The following is a 19,855-nucleotide window of genomic DNA, read 5'->3' on the forward strand; positions in this document are numbered from 1 at the left end:
TCATAATGAGGCCCACACAAAATAAAAAAGAAGCAGCCCAAACAGTGGTAACATCAAAACGCTAGGAAAGCACCCTTGCAATAGCAACAGCCGCAGTATTAAAAGAACCTCACCACAATGTTCCTGCCCAAGGCTAGATAAAATACAGCCAACAGCGCTGCACACCCCCAAATAAAGGCAGCCATCAGGGATACTAATGAAAGTGATTCCAGCCAAATAGGAATAGCCCTGACCAAACCCCACCATTATAAAATGTGGGAAAAGGGGGGAAACATTTTGTGTGAAGGAAAGTCCCAAATGGGGGCTATCACTATTGGGAAGGATTACGCATGGGCAGCACTCCCAGGGACAGGGAGAATCTTCCAAAGGTGCAGGGGTAAGGGCCCAAACAGGCTCCTAGTGTGGCAAAGCCCCTGCCAGGGGTGGGGTGGGAAATCAAACAGGAAAAAAGGGGGAATTAAAGTAATTAAGGGATTGGGGAGGAGTGGAAGGAAGGGGAAATGAAGAAATTTAACCAGACAATGAGAAGATCACTCCACTGTCCTCCAGGTGGTCCGAGTGTTCTAGGAGATCCGTTGCACACCGCAAAAGTGAAACCAAAGTTTCACAAACTTAGGTTATAAAGGCAAGAACTGTCAATCAAACAACTAGCAACATGCTAAACTCCCCAGCAACTTGCCTTAACCAATCCTAGCTGTGGCCAGCACAAACCCCCTCCCAACAACTTGGAGCTGCTCCTTTAACCCTTCTGCAACCCGTGCTCTCTTCAATGTGAGAACACGCTTTATCGTTAGCTCTTCGTCCTGAAAAGTGGCACATAGTGAATGTAGCTGTATTCTTTCTCACTCACACAGCGAGAGAGAGAGAGAGAATGAAAGAATGAATGAAAGAAAGAAAGAAAGAAAGAAAGAAAGAAAGAGGAATCTTTACCCTTTAAAGCTAAAGGGAGAGAAAATGGTATGCAGGCATCCACTCTAACCTTCTGCTGCATTTCCAAGAGTAGAAGCCATGGCAACAGGAAATAATCCGGGACCAGAGAAGACAGGACATGAATGTCAAGGGTGGTGGAAAGCAGACAGTGTGCATGAGGCTTCTGCTCTTGGGGTTGCCACTTACTCCATGCACAATGTAAAGGTTCAGTCAAATGTTCCAGCCACACTTTGGACTGGTCCTCATTGCTTGTACTGACTGATGCTATCCAGCAGAAAATAAAGCATCAGATGAGACACTGTTTGATTGAGGGTTTGTGGTTTGGTCATTTCTAAGAGGCCAATCAAGAAGTGCAGATTTTAAATTGTAGCATGTTTACTCTTATATTTCCTCCTATGTTTATTCTCCTACTCTGTGTTATCCTATACCCGTTATCCCTCTACAGTGGTACCTTGGGTTACAGATGCTTCAGGTTACAGACGTTTCAGGTTATAGACTCCGCAAACCCAGAAATAGTACCTCAGGTTAAGAACTTTGCTTCAGGATGAGAACAGAAATTGCGCGGGAGCAGTGGGAGGCCCCATTAGCTAAAGTGGTACCTCAGGTTAAGAACAGTTTCAGGTTAAGAATGGACCTCCAGAACGAATCAAGTTCTTAACCCGAGGTACCACTGTATTTCTTAAGACTGCACACACATACATGCACAGTGGCATTAGGGACTACAACAGTTCTATATTGCTAGAGACTATGTGTCCCCCTCACAGGGATTGATAGGCCCAATTGGAAAGGTCCATGCAGTTAATCCTATCCTATGATGTTCACAAATGCTCTCCAATGGCCTAGAGAGTGAGAACAATGTGCTTGATCCTATCTGTGTGCATTGGTAAGGGAGGGACCCAAACACAAACACAAACACACACACACACACACATCCTGAGCCATTTGTCTAAATTATACTTGACATTAATGTAGAATTGGTAGTGGTGGTGACTACACATTTCTCAGTCTGAAAGCCACCAAGCTCACTCCACAAGTCTAAGCCAGAACAAATGCGCAGCTAGTGTCATGAGAGAGAGGCTCTGACAGAAGGCCACTTTCACTGCCAAATATTGGGACTATGCAAAAGGCAAACTACCAGAGACTGTATATGGCATATGATAAAAATATGCTTAGAAATGGTGATTCATTCAGAGAGAAAAAGACTTGAGTGGTATGTACCCACTCCTGGATAAGAAATGGTGATGATGGAGAGAGATTAGGCTTCACTTGCTCAAGCTAGGCACATGACAAGAGTGTGGTATGGCATCAGTTTGTGTTTCCCCCATCCTCTTTCAGATGTCTTAGGCATTTTTCCTTCTCATAGAAAGTTTTCAATGCACAGTTGTGTCTGCCATGCCACTGAAGTACCTACCCAAACTCTGCAGAAAAGTATGCACAACCAATCACTACTAGCTTTCATTGGAGGGTTGACTCAGCCACATGGAAGACATGCAGTAAACACTTAAAGAGTTTTTGGCCTAATGCTTATGATCATAAGGGGACCCTGTGTGTAGGCTCTATCTATAGAGTCAAAAGGAGTATAGAATGCATATGGTGCTCCGTAGACATATTGTGTAGTGTGCAACAGTGACAACTCTGGTCTTTATGACATGGTTAGATGCTACAGAAAGCTGTCTCTTTGCCCAGTGACAGAGAAACCATGTGCTAAGTTTCTAAGCAACTTCTAGACCCAAATCTCAAACTAATTTACATATAAAGAATGAAGAGCAGATAAAAACAGAAAAGCAATAAAAACATTTAAAACAAAAGTAAAATGCTTCCAAGAGGGCACTTGCAGTAAAGACCCGTTTATCCAGCTGGGAAAGCCTATCGGAACAAAAATGTCTTCAATTGTTTCTGGGAAGTGCAGATAGTCATATCTCAACAGGGATGCTAATCCACAGAATAGGGGCAGCCATACTAAAAGCCCTGTTCCAATTCACTGAGAAATGGGCTACTGAGCTCTTTGGAACTTGCAGGAGAAAGTCTCTTGCAGACCACTTGGAATTAGGAGGTCCTGAAGAGCTGTGACTTTCTATTCCAACATGGAAGATCTCATATCTCCATTTTCAGATAAGTATCCCAGAGGAGCAGGCTTGTGGATTTTATCGTTGAAACCATGACGGAAACAGTGATTTAACTTAGCAAGCGATGTTACAAAGAACCCAATGGTTTCTTTGACAGTGTTTCAGAACTCATTAATATGAGTTGCATTTTATAATTTGCACTGATATTGTTCGATTGCTGTATGTAAACTGCTTTGAGGTCACTAGTGACAGAAAGTGGCCTACGAAAGCTCAAAGCGAAGACATAAATAATATATATCCTAGTCTGTGCTTTTGAATGAGCCCACTGTGCAGGCAATGGGCAGCATTGATTCAGATCTGCAAAGTTCCTTGAGCTTTTCTCCATGGGTGCACTCTGCGCAATTCATGATGATCACGCACAACAATAATTTAGATCTGCTTCGTGAAAATTGCATGGCTGCTGTTGTAATGCTAAGTGCCAGCATGCAAGGCAGACAGAAATATATTCAAAAATAAAGGAATGTGTTTTGCACACATCCCTAAAATTACTGCTTCATCTGTACCCAGTTATTACAAAGCATTTATTCATGCCACCCATTTACAGTCCTCTCTACAGCTCTGTTTTCCCAGAAGAAACAAGGAACTTATTTCTTCATTTATTAGACAAAGTGGCCATATTATATTGAACACTGAGCACAACACTTCTACCACAGAGGATGGCTCCAAATGGCACATGCTGCTCCCCTTGCTGTGATTAATGCAGGCAAATCTCTGTGTACTCCCTCTTCCAAACAAAACCAGGTGGTTAGAGATGCATTGCAAAACACATAAATGGGAAGAAGAATTGTGAACTCCTCATTAAAATAAATAAACACTTTTTTAAAAGCCTAGAGGAGGATCGTTTTAAACAAAAAAGCAATTAAAGAGCCTCTCTCACCTTCCCTCTGCAACACTTTTGGAAAGCGTGAGGTGGGACCAGAGGCACCATAAAGTCATTTTATTGATAAAACACACACACACAAATGTGCTGATTCCAACATTTGCAGCATCTACATTTTCTCAGCTCAGCTGCCACATCCTTCTCTTAATGTGGGTGTTTCTGCCATATGCACGAGGCGACGGAAGGCACGACCGAGGCATTTGAAAGCAAGCTCTGTTGTTTGCCAATCTAAAAAAGGTCATCTTTCTTACGTAAAGTCTCCTTATAAAATAATGGCTATGACAAGTGCATGTGGAGTTCAGCTGAGCTGGATAGAGGGTAGGTTGGCTTTCTGAAGGGGAAAAACACAACAGCCAATATGATGTAATGGCTAGACTTGTTACGATTTTGCAGGATGGGTACAAGAACATAAAATAAATTTAAGTTTGCACAATTAAAGTGAGTGAGCGTGCACACACCCTAGCCTGGACACTGAGGTCCCTGAGAGAACCAGGCAGAGAGCCTTCTTGGTAGTGGCACCACTTTATGGAACATCTTCCCATTGGATGCCAAACAGAGAAACAACTAGTTGGTGTTTTACTATGTTTTTAATATTTTGTCGAGAGCTGCCCAGAGTTGCTGGAGCAACCCAGTCAGATGGGCAACATAAAATTATTTTTATTATTATTTCTACTACTACCAATCCCTCTTTTAAAAAAGCAAGCAAATGCATATATTTGTAAGATTGGTGACAGGGAAATGCACTGAAATGTGTGGGATGAAGCAATCATTAGCAGGAATACATATAAACAGCCCACAAGCAAATCAGGATAAATATATTGTTGCACAGCTGCTCCACAAAGAAATCAGAATGAATCCACAATAAAGACTAGACTTAACCTAACTTCCATTAAAGGTATGTGCAAGGAAATCAGGGTGGATGCTCAATCAACAGGCTTCCCTTCCAAGCTGTTGACCTTCCACCAGTGGCTGAAGACACAGCTCTTTACCAGGGCCCCAAATTTGGCCCATAAGGCCATTTCCCCTAAACTATGGCAGGTACTGCTGTGACTTCAAAGCAACAACTGGAACTTCAAGTGAGCTCCCGATTGTTCCTTTGATGGAGAAAGGTGTGTTCTGCTGATAGATGTTGAGCACCCACTAACTCCTAGGGGGGGGGCAAAGATTCAAACTACTTGAAAGCCCTTCTGCAGACTTCCCTATGCTGCTCTTGGAACCTCTGAAAACTAGCTGGTTTTCAGAGGTTCCAATAGCAGCATGGGGCTGTTTACTAAAGGACTTTCAAACAGCCCCGTACTGTAATTGGTGAAGTCCCAAAAATCAGGTTCTGAAAGTACAGGGTCACCTGACCACTCTTAGTAACATCAGGTGTTTAAAAGGGGGGTGCCCTACCCACCGGTCAAATATCCCCTGCCACGAGTGAGGAGATGAGGATCGGTCCACTGGCCACAAAAGGTTCTCCACCCTCATTGCATCTCTTGCTGCTTATTCGTATCTTACTGGATCTTAGACATTAGGTTAAGTTTGGATTTGATGTTATTTTAAATGCTTGGGGTACTATTAGCACCTGGTTGTGTGCTGGTTGTACTTTCATACACTAATGTTTTATCTTGTGATATGTGTAACCCACCCTGGGACCCTTTGGTGATGGGTGGGCTTATGAATCCAATGAATAAATAACTATCAGCACTTTCTCCCTACAGATATACACACAGACACCACATCTTGTACTGATGAGGCTGTATTCAACTTGCCACTGATTCCCCTCCCAACATGAGATCTGAAGCAAATGTGGGTTTCCCAGCAGAGCAAAACATCTGAAGAATTTTGAGTGCAGCTAAAATGTTTTAGGAGCCCTGAAATTTCTTGGGAGAGGTCTGGTTTGCTGTGGTATTTTCATCTAAAGCAAGGTTCAAAGTGAATTTGTTCTTTCCCACATGGGCAAAGCATCTATGGAATTTGGAGGTGTGTGTGTGTGTTTGTAGGTGAGTGGAATTTCTCAAGGGGGTACAGTTCCCTTGGCTGTATGTTTTTTTTCTATATCTTCCCTTTAAAAGTAGTTTTTAAAAGAAGTAGTAGTGGAACGCATACACATACTGAGAATGCACACATATACTTGTTTTGCTTGCTGTCTCACTTTTTGTCATAACTACTTGCTATTTCACATTTTTCATAATTGCAAAAACTTTTCAAGCACACTAAAAGGGAAATGGATCCCCAATTTCCCCCCCTAAATGCTTCCTTTGTATCTCATTAAAGCAGTTTGGAAGCAAAGGTTTTTATTTAAAATAATGATAAAAGAGTTTATTTAAATTCACTTGTGAGCGTTAAGAAGCTAGAGAGATAAAAAATCTTTTTGATTTCTTGTTTTTGTCTTGAACTATTCTTATTTCTGTACTATATATCCATTGACACTTGGGTTGCTTTTTTTTATTGGGATCATGAAAATGCATGCCAAAGAACAGAACAATGAAATTCTCTGTTAAAAACAACTGCTTGAAACATTCAGGAAATAATTAAGCTCAACAATAAACTAAAAACCTGTTTAGAACATCTAGCACTGTTCCACATGTCTGGGTAGGCTTACCTAAACAAAAAGGTTTTTGGCAGGAGCTGAAAAGATTGAAGTGAAGGCACCTGCCTGATATCAAGAGACAGGGAGTTCCAGAGTGTGGATGCTGCCACACCAAAAGATGATTCTTTCAGTTAGGTAGGCTTGTGTTGAAATATGAATGAAATCAAACTTTTCCTCCCTTGTTCCTGATGTATATCTTCCCTCACCCTTTATTCCTCGGTGAGAAGCAGGGTGCCATTTTAGGATCTGCCTCAGGTGCCAAAGTGTCTTGGGCCAGCCTGTTCGTATCTCAATTATTTCTGATGTCTCATCAAAGACTGAGCAGCACAACAACTCCCTGTCTTTAATTCTCTCCTCTCCAATGGGTGCATTGGCTTGGCTTGGCTCCCCAATCAAAATGCTGTCTGTCGAGAATCATAAGCTTCAGAAGGCCATAGAACGCCAAGATTCCCACATTCTCCACACTGTGAGAAGCAGACGGCAATGTGCTAGATGGGGAAAGCCTGGAGTCAGTCTCTCTTCAAGGCATCCTCAAAGAGTCAGCCACCTGTTTCTAATGCTGTGGGCCATGACGTTGACTGCAGAGATGCCATAGCTGTTCTTATGAAGAAAAAGCCTCCACAGCATTGCATTGGTGCATTTATTTATTTATTTATTTATTTATTTATTTATTTTGGGGGGGGAGTATAATTGCACTGTAATAAAATTTCCATACACACAATATTGTGCAGCCTCTTACCTAGCCTTGGTTGGAAATTCTAAGAACCCCCCCCCCCAAAGTTATTTATTTTGTTTCTGATTAATAACAATGTAATGTTATGCTTCTGTTTTCAGCACCTAGGCTAGTGAACAGCTCATAGGAGTAAAGAGTCACTGCTAGCTATTTTTGCTTAACAGCTAGTACCAGAAAATTCAAATATCTGCACCTGATCATGTCCACAGACCGCTTACGCAAGCATCGTTTCTTCACTGTCTTTGGATTAAAACTGAGGGCAGTTCTAGCGTATGCCTTCATGAAGATTCATATTAATCATTTCAGAGATCTATTATAGGGATTCTTGAGGAATTCAATTTCCCTGAAGTGACCAGATCAGCACCTCCCAGATTATTATGCAACCATTCTTTGCACTCTGCAGCTCTCTGAATTTTATAATACAGTAATCAGCTGGGGGTGGGAAATGTACCAAAATGTGTTTTAAAATGAGTGTGGTAGAATAAAATACATCTAGAAATGCATTCACTGGGATAAAAATAGGTATTTAAATGTACATTTGTGTGCAAACTTTTTAAAAACATCACATATTAATGTGGAAACAAAGTGAAATAGATATGAATGAATACATGTGAAATTGACACAGACTGCAAATAGGCCAATCTGTTCATCCCTAGGCACTTTCCCAATACATATGTATCTTTCCCCTCAATGTCATGATAATTAAGCTCTGACAGGAAAGGATATTTTAAGGGACTGGCCAATACTTGCTTTGAACGCTACTTTGTCGAAAGAAGTTGCTGTCTCTGAAAAATTGATTCTGTTGTCCAATTATGTTGACATTGGCTAGGCAGGCAGCGCTTTCTTGGGTTCATTTTGGATTTGCTATCTTTTAGCTTCTCTTTTCCTTGAGTTACGGGCTATACTGGTAGAATCCAAAAAGAAAAGGGACACTGGGACACATCCAGATAAAGTTTGCTGCACTTACGTCCCACTGAAATCAATGTATAACATTAGTTGCAATTCAACTTCAATCCTGCTGGTTTCAAGGGGAACTAATTGCAGTTGACTAAGTCTAGATCCTTAAAGAAATCAGCCCTGAGTGCTCACTGGAAGGGCAGATGCTGAAGTTGAGGCTCCAGTACTTTGGCCACCTCAGGAGAAGAGAAGACTCCCTGGAAAGACCCTGATGTTGGGAAAGATTGAGGGCACAAGGTGAAGGGGACGACAGAGGATGAGATGGTTGGACAGTGTTCTCGAAGCAACTGGCATGAGTTTGGCCAAACTGCAGAAGGCAGTGGAGGATAAGGGTGCCTGGCATGCTCTGGTCCATGGGGTCACGAAGAGTTGGACACGACTGAACGACTGAAAACAACAACAAAGTCTAGATCCAATCCATTCTGTCTCCAGGTGGCATCATTAAACAGATAAGTGCCAATGAGAGGGGACCTGTGGACAATTGACCCTCCTAAGATAGGTAAGCAGCTTCCTATCACTGAAATGAAGCTCTACCCACTTCCCTCTCCCCTCCTGCGTTTGTCATAGGAAAACATGGGGAAAGAATACAGGGATATGCCAAAGTGCATAGCAGCTTCTGGAACTTGGAATGCATGAAAATAGCAGATGGGAAATTGTATGCAACATAAAGAGGAGTCTTCTGGATCAGTCCAAAGATCCATCTAGTCCAGCATTCTGTTCTCACAATGGCCAACCAGAAGCCTGTAGGAAATGCCCCAAAGGGAACTGCATGAGTCAGCTCCCTCCCCACTTGTGATACCCAGCAACTGGTATTCAGAAGCATGCTGTGTCTGACTGTGGAGCCACAACATTACAATCATGGCTAGTATTTTATCTTAAAGCCACCCATGTTGGTGACTATCCGTACCTCTTGTGGGAGCAAATTACATAACTGAACAATGTACCGTGTGAGTAATTATTTCCTTTTGTCTCCCTCGACTCTTCCAACAAATCAGCTTCATTGGATCTCCCTGAGTTCTAGTATTATGAGTCTGGGAGAGAGAAGAAACTTCTCAACCCTCTTTCTCTACTAAACCGGATAGCGGTTGCTTGCAATCCTCACGCATGACCTCCACTTCACCTTTGCACTATAGAGACATGGTTGATATTCTCATTTGTAGACAAAAAGCATCATAAATAGTATAAACAGATACAAATTAAATTTCCCCTAGAGAATTAGTTCCTCCAGCATCAGTGAAGCCAGGAAGCATTAGGTTCGAATAGGCAGCAGTGACTGCCAGGAAACAGGGATTGACTGATTTTCTGCTGCATTACCTGGAAGGATTTGATTTCCTCATTATCAATCTGTTGAGGTAAATATATTATTCATCCATTAGCTTGTTTCTTCCATACAAAGGAACTTGCCTGTAAGGAAGATTCTTCTGCAGTGGCCTACATATGATCAAATACAAGCCATCTCACTTGCTTGGGAAGGTCCATGGCTCGGCGCTAATGTACCTGCTTTGCATGCAAAAAAAATCCAGGGTCAATTTCTGTCTGGGGATGTCTGGCACCCTCTCTGACACCCTGGATAACTAATGTCAGTCCCTGTAAGCCAGGCATGGGGAACTTCTGGGCTCTTTAAAGGTAAAGGGACTCCTGACCGTTGCAGCTCTCCTCTCACTTTATTGGCCAAGGGAGCCGGCATACAGCTTCCGGGTCATGTGGCCAGCATGACTAAGCCACTTCTGGCAAACCAGAGCAGTGCACAGAAACACCGTTTACCTTCCCCACCAGACTGGTACCTATTATCTACTTGCACTTTGACATGCTTTCAAACTGCTAGGTTGGCAGGAGCAGGGACTCCGAGCAATGGGAGCTCACCCCGTTGCGGGGATTCGATCTGCCGACCTTCTGATTGGCAATCCCTAGGTTCTGTGGTTTAGACCACAGTGCCACCCACGTCCCTTCTGGGCTCTTTAGTGGGGACTATTTAGGGAGGGACTATTTAGTTCAACACAGCTCCCATGAGGCTGTTGAGCCTCATTAAATGTGACATCAGGTGAGGGCCAAGTAGAGACATGGCTGCTGGTGCACAGCTGGGATCCTTAAAGTGTGCTCTTGATTGGGCATCAGCATGGGAGGTTTGCTGCCACTGCCAATCAGCAGACAGATGGTAAGAGCAAGTCACCCGGAATTGGCTGTGCTACAGGTACTTCTGCAGCTCAGCTGATCCTGGCAGAAAGCAGAGTTTGAAGTCAGTGACTGTAGGATAATAGGAACGGACTTCAAGATTGCTGGGATTAGCTGTGCTACTGAGTGATTGACTGCATTTATATCCCTCCTTTTTATCCAAAAGGGTTTACATGGATCCCCTCTGTCCTCATTTAATCTCCACAACAACCCTGTGAAGTAAGCTAGTCTCAAAGGCCCAAGGTCACCCAGGAACTTCAAAGGAGAAGAAAAGAAGAAGAAGAGTTTGGATTTGATATCCCACTTTATCACTACCCTAAGGAGTCTCAAATGGCTAACATTCTCCTTTCCCTTCCTCCCCCCACAACAAACACTCTGTGAGGTGAGTGAGGCTGAGAGACTTCAAAGAAGTGTGACTTGCCCAAGGTCACCCAGCAGCTGCATGTGGAGGAGTGGGGAAGCTAACCCAGTTCACCAGATTACGAGTCCACCGCTCTTAACCACCACACCACACTGTCAAGGAGCTCAACAGTGCAGCCACCCTCTGCAGAAAATGTCAAGCCTCATGTCAAGCCATGCTTGGCTTGGCTCGGTTTTTCCTTTGTAGTGCAGGTGCCCTGCTTGCCTGCCAAAACAGCCCCTGAGTCTGAGGGAGCCCAGGATCTAGCCAGATCCACCCCTGCTGTAGACAATACTGAGCAAGATGGACCAATGGTCTGACTCAGACAGATTTTTTTGGGGGGGAGCTCCCCCCCAACAACCCAAGAAATTAATGAATGTCAGAATCTAGCTAATATTTGATATACTGAAAGGAAATTACAGTCTGCAGCAGTTCTTCTGGGTGTAGCCTATGCAAACTAGCCCGGACTGGGCTGGTTGAATGTAGGCCATTATGAAACAAATGTCAGGCAACTACACGTCAAAGAAAGTGTTTGAGACTTGGCAAATAGGAGTTGCTAAGGTGACAGGAAGGGGGCAGGATGTGCTGAGAGGGAAAATATGCCTCTTTAAAAGAGGCTTGGGATAGCAGGTGGATGGGAGGGAGTTGCTTGGAGCAAGGGTTTTGCTGGAAAGGAGAAGAAAGGCCAGAACCATATTGGCTGCTGGCTGAAGAGCTGACAACCCAAAGAACATGGCTGGCTGCTCTAGATTCAAGCTGGGTGTGAAGCCATGAGAGAAGCCGGGAGAAACCCAGTGCTGTAACTTCTGCACTCCCTCCACCTACACTCAGGTTGCATATATGTGAATAAACTTTAAGTCACTGAAGTCTCTGCTGCTCCTTCATTTCCCCAAAGAAACATGGGCCTGGAAGAGGGCCAAGACCCCTGGAATCTCATTGCATTGCTTGGCTTGTAACAAACACTATGTTGCTTAATGTCAAATATGAAGATGACTCAATTTCTTTCCAAGAGAAATTATTGCCTGTCATAATATTAAAACTGCACTTTGTATGCAACAAAGACAAGACCTTCTTACACGTCGCCCTAAATAACTTGATGGACTATGAAGAGATAAAGAGACAGATAGCTACCAAGTTAGCACAATGGACATGGTGCGATGGTTTTCACAGTGTTTACGTTCATAAATTCTTCCAAATCTAATTCTGAAGAAGGCCTGAAAGAAGGTAGTAAATATTAAAGCAGCTTGTTACTCTTCTCTAGGGGCCAAAATAATATAGCTTAAAAATGTTTTATTTATCAGACAATAATGCAAGATGTTATTACCAGTATGCAGGATGTACAATTTATGCAACAAAGCATGAACATTTAAAAACCTGTTCACGGTTTCCCTCAGTGTAATAATTAAAAAGACAGATGGAATCAGATGTGTGAGGCAAGAGAACATCTAAAGAAGAGGCACAAGGGCAGCTTAGTTTGCTTTGAATGAATCTTCTTTATACACTGATGAGAGAGAAAGGGCATAGATCTAGGCCAAGAGGAGGAGAAGCTCCCCTGTGAGGAAAGGTTGAGGAATCTGGGATTTTTTAGATTAGAGAAAAGGGAAGTAAGAGGCAACATGATAGACGTCTATAAAAGTATGCATGGCATAGAGAAAGTGGACAGATGAAAGTTTCTCTCTCTCATAACACTAGAACTTGTGATAATAATAATAATAATAATAATAATAATAATAATAATAATAATAATTTATATGTTGCCCATCTGACTGGGTTGCCCCAGCCACTCTGGGCGGCTCCAACAGAATATTAGAAAACAATAAAATAAAATATCAAACTTTTTTAAAAAGAAAATCCATGAACTCTTGAACTGAATGTTAGAAGATTCAGAACAGAAAGAAGGAAGTAATTATTCATGCAGCACATAGTTAAACATTGAAAATTGCTCGCACAGGTGGCAGTGATGGCCACCGACATGAAGGCTTAGATGAATTATTGGAGGAGAAGGCTATCAATGGCTGCTAGTCATGGTGGCTAAATGCAACCTCCATACCAGTTCCTGGGGGGACAGCAGAGGGAGAGGGATGTTGCCCTCTTTTTCTGCTTGTGGGTTTTCCATAGTTGGTCACTGAGGGATGCTGGACATGATTGACTGTGTTCTATATCCACTGCTGAAGGCAATGTGCCTCTGAATGTGATTGCTATGTCAAAATATGTCCAAAGTTAAAAATACATATTCAAAGGCATATTTGTATTAAATAAGCTACTGGCCAAACTGCGAGAGGCAGTGAAGGATAGGCGTGCCTGGCGTGCTCTGGTCATGGGGTCACGAAGAGTCGGACACGACTGAACGACTGAACCAACAACAAGCTACTAACATGAGTTTGGCCAAACGCGAAGACGACTGAACAACAACAAATGTATTTTTGAATATATTTGTCACAAAATGGTATGATAATAAACACAATCTAATTGATTTATTTCATAGATTTGTACTGCTTGATATAAAACAACAAACCTCAAAGTGGTTTACAAAGCAGTTTCTCTCTCTCTCTCTCTCTCTCTCTCTACTCTCTCTCTCTCTCACACACACACACACACACACACACCTCCACAGACTAATGTGGAACTGATAATACAGATGTATGAACACATGCAAAACTTACATGGACCTGATATAGACAGATCCATTAATCTACCCTACTTATCAGCACAACAATTTCATATGTCAAGTGCTATGACTCTTGTCATGTGACCTGGCCCTTGATATGTTGAAATCTGCCATAATAAAAAGAACTTGTGGCAAGAATCAGAAACAAATGCAGACCTCTTCCAACATTTACCGTTCTTGTGAACGATTTTCAAACATCTGTGCCTAGATGAAAGACCGAATTGCAGCTGTATACGCCCTGTCTAGATAAGTACCCCAGCTAAAAGCTGGCATGCTAAAGGGGATATGTCATGTATACTTTCGAGCTGTTTCTTTCTTTTTTTAAAGGAACTACAGTGGTACCTCAGGTTACAAAAGCTTCAGGTTACAAACACTTCGGGTTACAAACTCCCCTAACCCGGAAGTAGTACTCGGGTTGAGACTTTGCCCCAGGATGAGAATGGAAATCATGTGGCATGTGGCGGTGGCAGCAGGAGGCCCCATTAGCTAAAGTGATACCTCAGGTTAAGAACGGTTTTCAGTTTAAGAACAGACCTCCGGAACGAATTAAGTTCGTAATCTGAGTTACCACTGTACAGCAAAGTGACTATTAAGCTGTGACACGAAGAAAAGAGCACAGCATGACAGCAGTCTGGACTTTCGGATCTACTCAGGAGTACCACTAGGAAGCTCCTGAGATTGAAATTAAATCTTCTTCCACCCCTGCCATTACCTTTGACGAAAAACGACTGATTGATTGCTCATGATTGCCAGTTTTCTGGCATATCAGGAAATGAGAAGCAGACAGTTAAGAGTTGATTCATTTTAAAACAAATGATTTTATGAGCTATTTTGTCATGTTTGAAAGCATGTGCATGTTGCTCACATGAAGAGCCCAGAAGGGGTGTAACACAGTCACGAACTATGTGCTTTGCAAGTGAAAAAGAACCATGTTCAGTCTGCAGCATTTTCAACGGACACATTGATATCGGATAGCAAAGCTTGAAAAGACCTTGCATGAGATCCTAGAAAGCTGCTGCAAACCAGAGCAGACCTTTTTTTCGCTTAGTGGACTGATGGTCAATATAAAGGAGCTTCATATTCTCTGGAGCCATTGGGACAGGCGTAGCTAATGGGATGCCTCCCAGTTCCTGTTGAACTCCAGCTTCCAGCTGCTCCAGCAAACATGGCCATCGCCAGGGATGATGGGAGTTCAAATCCAGAAATGACTTGAGGACACCAGTTTAGGTATCCCCGCATCAGGACACCAGGCATTTCATTTGAACATGTTTTTGTTACAAATAGTCAATTTTTAACATTTACAAGTTGTAGTTCTACAAGATTTATTCCCAGCCTCCTCTGCTACACTCTCACCAATAGCATCACCTACCTGCAACAGTTAAAACAGCCGATGAAGTCCAATATTAGTCATACTCAGAGTGGATCCATTGAAATTAATGGACTTACACATTGATTTCAGTGGCTCTACTAAGAATATGACTGTTAGGTATCAACCAACCTATTTTATAAACTACTTAAAGGGAAATGTAAAAAAGAGAAAATAAATATTTGAAGAAGAGGTTTCATTGTACATGCATTGTTAAAAAACAGTTAAGCAAACATGAACATACCCTTTCCTATCTGAAATGTTTTAGCACAGTAACCCTGGATTTACTACAGCTGCCCTCTTTCCTTTCATGCCAAGTTAATCGGATTCAACAGCCATTCCTATAAAATATGCCACATAAGGATGTATAGCTTTGTTTCTTTATTCCCATGGCTGTGTCTGCTACTCTACCCCATGGCTATCTATAGAAAATTCAGAGTGCCTCAGATATTCACTGAGTTTCCAAAAAATAAATAAAAACCCTTCTGCATATGTGTGCATTTCCTCCCAGCCTGACTCTGACAAAAGCTGTTTTTTTTCCCTTTTCTCAGTTGCTTGCACAAAAGTTGTTTCAATGCATGCAGACACTGGCTCTAGAAAGTTCAGCACTTATGCATTATGTAGCTATCTCCATGTAGTCAGTCTAGAGAAAACCCTTCATGGCAGAAATGGAAAAAAAAAAAAAGTTGTGAAATCTGTTGTCAGTTCAACCTCTGCTGAAAAGAGTCTCTCACTCAAGCTTTTCACTTTCAGCCTTTGTAGTGAGATGACATGATACTGGGCATAACATTAAAGGATCTGCATACACCAGGTATGTACTGTAAGTGTGTCTTGCTTTCTAGTCATTGAATTGCTGTTGCAATGTGAAAATGGGAATGTTACATTCCTGGGAGCGTGTAAAGTCACTATGAAAGACACTGCTAAGATATCTTGGGAGGGACAGAAAGTTAATATGCAATGAAAGGTTTCTATTGTACAGGGTTTTTTTTTGGGGGGGGGGAGGATACATCACCTTGGGAACCTAGTCAATGCCAAGAACACAAACGAAATAGAAAATGAATGTCATCTATAGGGTTGATTAGCAATGCAACTGAAGGAAGTAGTACCATTTTGGACAGTATCTTGGCCCGAACTAAGTGTTTCCATTCAGTCATTTTTCCTGGCTTTCTCATGATAGACAAATGAAATGACAGCTCAGTCATTTCTCCTCCTCGCTAGCTCCACTCCGCGTGCGCTGGGCCAGCTATTAAGTGAAATGAAGTGGGTGGTTTGGTCAGAAGGTTCCAGAGAGGATGCCATTTCTACCTCAGATTGTTTACAAAATGTGCATAGGAGCGGGTGCTATTTTAGATTCCAAACCACAGTGCTGAAAATGCCTGGTGTTTTAAGATTAAGTACCCAAAGATGCAATGAAGTGTGCCTTTGTGATGTATACAGGCACATAAGAGCATATGAATAGACTGCGGATCAGACCAATGGCGACCTGTTCTCACAGTGGCCCACCAGATGCCTGTCAGAAACCTGCAAAGAGGGGGCCGAGCAGAAGAGCACTCTTCCTCTCGTGCCTTCCAGCAACTGGTATTTGGAAGCATTATTGTCTCCAGCTGTGGCAGCTGTGGACACACTCTTGCCATAATCCAATATAAAGTAAAGCACATTAAAACCCATGGACTTCAGGCAGCATAACCATGCTAAATCTGTGCCGAGATTTGCTGTCTGCGTATGCTCTTCTCTCTCTTATTCTTCATTCCTCCCCCAATCCATTTCCAGTACACCAAGAAGTAGGAAGCTGTCCTTTAGCAAACTTCAACTCACTTGCTTAGTACACAATCACATGTGGGGTTGTTATAATGTATTCAGTCACTCTACTGAAGTCCAAAATGACTACTTAAACAGAAAGACCTGGGAATATGGTCTAGGTGGAAGAAATTTTCATAAGATGGTGATGCAACTGTTGGAAAAACTGGAACCAAAATGTTACAAAAGAGCTTCTTCTTGTTCTTGTTTTGCTATGATTCATATTTAAAATTAATACAGATTGTAACTTCTAACATTTTTCCTTGGTGATCATGTAACTTGGGCGACTGTTTGGTGCTGGATTTCTTGAGTGTGCCCTCTGCAAATAGGGCTGGCAAATCCGTAGATTTCAGTTTCTATCAATTTTCTCTTTTTTCTAATCTTAAATTTAGTTCTCCACATTACCACAGCACTTTGTGGTTTTAAATTTATTTTAAAATCCTCATGAAAATTCACGAGCATTTTAGTGTGAATTTCCTAATATACAGGTTAGATGCAATTCTGTCAAGTATATAGCATTTTTGGGGGGTAAATCATTGCCACTATTATGTGCATTTTTATGCATTTCCCACTGCAGCATATGTATTTCCCACCACATATGGTTTGGCTGGAGAACTGCATTGCAGATTTTGAAGGATGGCTGTGTTTGGTTCATGTATTGTTTTTAGAAAGTGTGAATTGGGCATCTGCAACTGAGTAGCAGAGAAAAAGGATCTGTCTCATTTGGCGCATGAGTGTCAGGAAAGCGCTTACGCCACACCATTCTGTATTCCATTTACTCCTGAATGTAATGGGTGAAAGTCATTTTAGAAATATTTTAGAGTCATAAAATCTCACCACTACTATTTATGATAACTCATTCCTTGGTGATTGAGTTAACCTCCACAGCTCATGGCGGTAGGAGTGATGGAGAAAAACATCTACTGCTAGCACATTTTGTATTGCTCCTGAATTACAGAGGCTGTTATTTCTACAAATCAGAAAGCTGCAGTAAGGTGGTCAAACCAAATGTAGTCTGTGAAAGCTAGCATTTCATGTGATATATCTCATAGTCTTATATCCCTTCTGTCCTGAGATGAAAGGAAGGGACTTCAAGCCCTGATGAGTACTAATAACAGAGTGAGCAAGCGAGAGAGACTTCTATTCCTGTCAGAACAAAATAATTTGAATTGTTCCGTACTGCAAATGGAAGTCTATGAAATGCGGATGAGTACATCTAGCTAATTAGAAGAGTGATAAATGCTGAGGCATACTGTGACTTGGGTGTATTATTATTATTATTATTATTATTATTATTATTATTATTATTATTATACCACCCTATACCTGGAGGTCTCAGGTGTATATCTGTCAAGGAAATAAAAACTATAAACGTAGGCCTCGGCTAGAGATAGACGGGTCGATCTGTTTCCATTCTTGGTCAGGTAAATTAGTGATGGACTGTGTTGAGGGAGAGTGCACTGAGGAAGAATGGTGGGGGTGCCCCCCCCAATCCTGAATCTTCGCAGGAGCAGGAGCACAGTATAGACTTAGAACAGTGGTTTGCAGAGGGGCATAGTTCAGAAGGCAGAAGCTGGGAAATACTGGATGGGAAACAGCTAGCAGAAGAAACACTAGAAGAGAGAGAGAGCTAACAGATTCACAGTCTCTGGACAGCATTCAACCCCCTTCCCCAAAGATACGGAGAGCTCAGAGAGTGTTAGAACAGAAAGCACAGAGGGTACAAGCTCAGATTACAAGACATAGGAGTGACGTAGATTAATAGGGATGGGGAGGGGGTAAAGATGCTTTCTTTTGTCTCTTGCTGTGTTTACTAAAGAAACTAACTGGTAAGAATTTCCTTTCATTTGATCTGCTTATTTATTGCCATGGTGGAGGAAGCCGATTCCTCGAAGCCTGACAAAATTCAATCAGAAGTGTGCTGTGTCTTATTGCCACATTAATCTGTATCCTAACCTTAAGGCTCTGTACCCAGAACAACTGAACTGGTTGCACTCTCTAAATCCTTTAGTGATGCTTTAGCTGAGATTCCTGCATGGCATGGGTTGGAATAGATGTCCCTTGTGTCCCTTCCAACTCTAGAATTCTGTGGTTCTATGAAATCGGCCTCTGCATGTGTGTGTTACATTTTTTAAAAAAAAAGTAATAAAAGCTACAATTATCCATAAAATATTAAAACCACACCAGTGTAAAGAATTAACAAAATCACCAACAGCAAATAACACAAAGGTCAGAGTTTAATTTTTAAAAGTCCATCAAAGATTAGACCATTAGCAACAGCATCAAAAGCATTTAAGTGCCATCAAATGCCTGGCACCAAAAGAATAGCACCATTAACACACACACACACACACACACACACACACACACACTAAAACATATATCAATGAATGCATTTTATCTCAATGTTTGCATTTCTAAATTTCTAAATAAGTTTTGGTATGTGAAGAACTATAGCACAAGATTCAGAGAAGTGTGAACCGGAATATGTTTACTCTAGTGATATGGATAAGAAATCCATGGGTAAGAAAACATGGGTAAGAAATCGGATTCAACCTGCATTTAAAGGTGATCTGAAGCACAGCCACTTTCAAATCTGCACTTCTCCAGATTTTGCAAGGCAGTCTTCCAGGAAACTATATATACAAGATGCATGTACTGGTTTAAAGTGTGCATGAAATGCACATATTATACAAAATGCATTATATTTTGGGAAATATGTATATTAGGCAAAAGCGCAAAGAAAAATCTGTTTGCTGGGAGAAATTAACACTAAAGTGCAGGTGGAATTTTCATTAGGACCTTTTAAATAATAATAAAGGAATTACAAACTGATATGTAAATGTGGCGGGCTGAATATAAGTCTGGGAAAAAAGAGAAAACAAAATTGGTAGATTTGCCAATCCCAACTTATATGTGATTTAATGGGGAGCCTTAATATATATTTATTTTCAGATACTGTATCAATATAAGAATAGCTATGCAACTAATCTGTTTCATATGCATGGATATCTTAAATTAAGACCCACTTTTCATCACTTTCAACTATCTGCCAAAATAATGACAAAATATTATGCTGATGTACTGCTCTGGCTCCCATGTTCTGAATGGTACATAAGGAGATGCCCTTTGGGAATTTCAACTGCTTGTCACAAAAACCAGCAACCACACTCTGCAGCTGGCAAACAGTCGTTAGGGATATTGATTAGATGGGAGACATCCCTATTGCAGTTACTCCTGGAACTCTGCCA

The 19,855-nt window shown here is 41.7% G+C and overlaps 1 protein-coding gene across 6 annotated transcripts in view; it reads right to left on the reverse strand.

Moving 5' to 3' along the window:
• The window catches only part of LRFN2 (leucine rich repeat and fibronectin type III domain containing 2), a 248,378-nt gene that overhangs the window by 102,907 nt on the left and 125,616 nt on the right, over positions 1-19,855 (reverse strand). For 2 of the 6 annotated variants that reach the window (XM_033144593.1, XM_033144592.1), the window contains exon 2: positions 11,905-11,987. The exons of the other annotated variants lie outside the window; for them this stretch is intronic. The gene's annotated coding sequence lies outside the window, so the exon portion shown is untranslated. The remainder of the gene's footprint in view (positions 1-11,904; positions 11,988-19,855) is intronic. 6 annotated transcript variants of the gene reach the window in all.

The sequence above is a fragment of the Lacerta agilis genome, chromosome 3, assembly GCF_009819535.1.
Source record: "Lacerta agilis isolate rLacAgi1 chromosome 3, rLacAgi1.pri, whole genome shotgun sequence".
NCBI classification, from domain to species: domain Eukaryota; kingdom Metazoa; phylum Chordata; class Lepidosauria; order Squamata; family Lacertidae; genus Lacerta; species Lacerta agilis.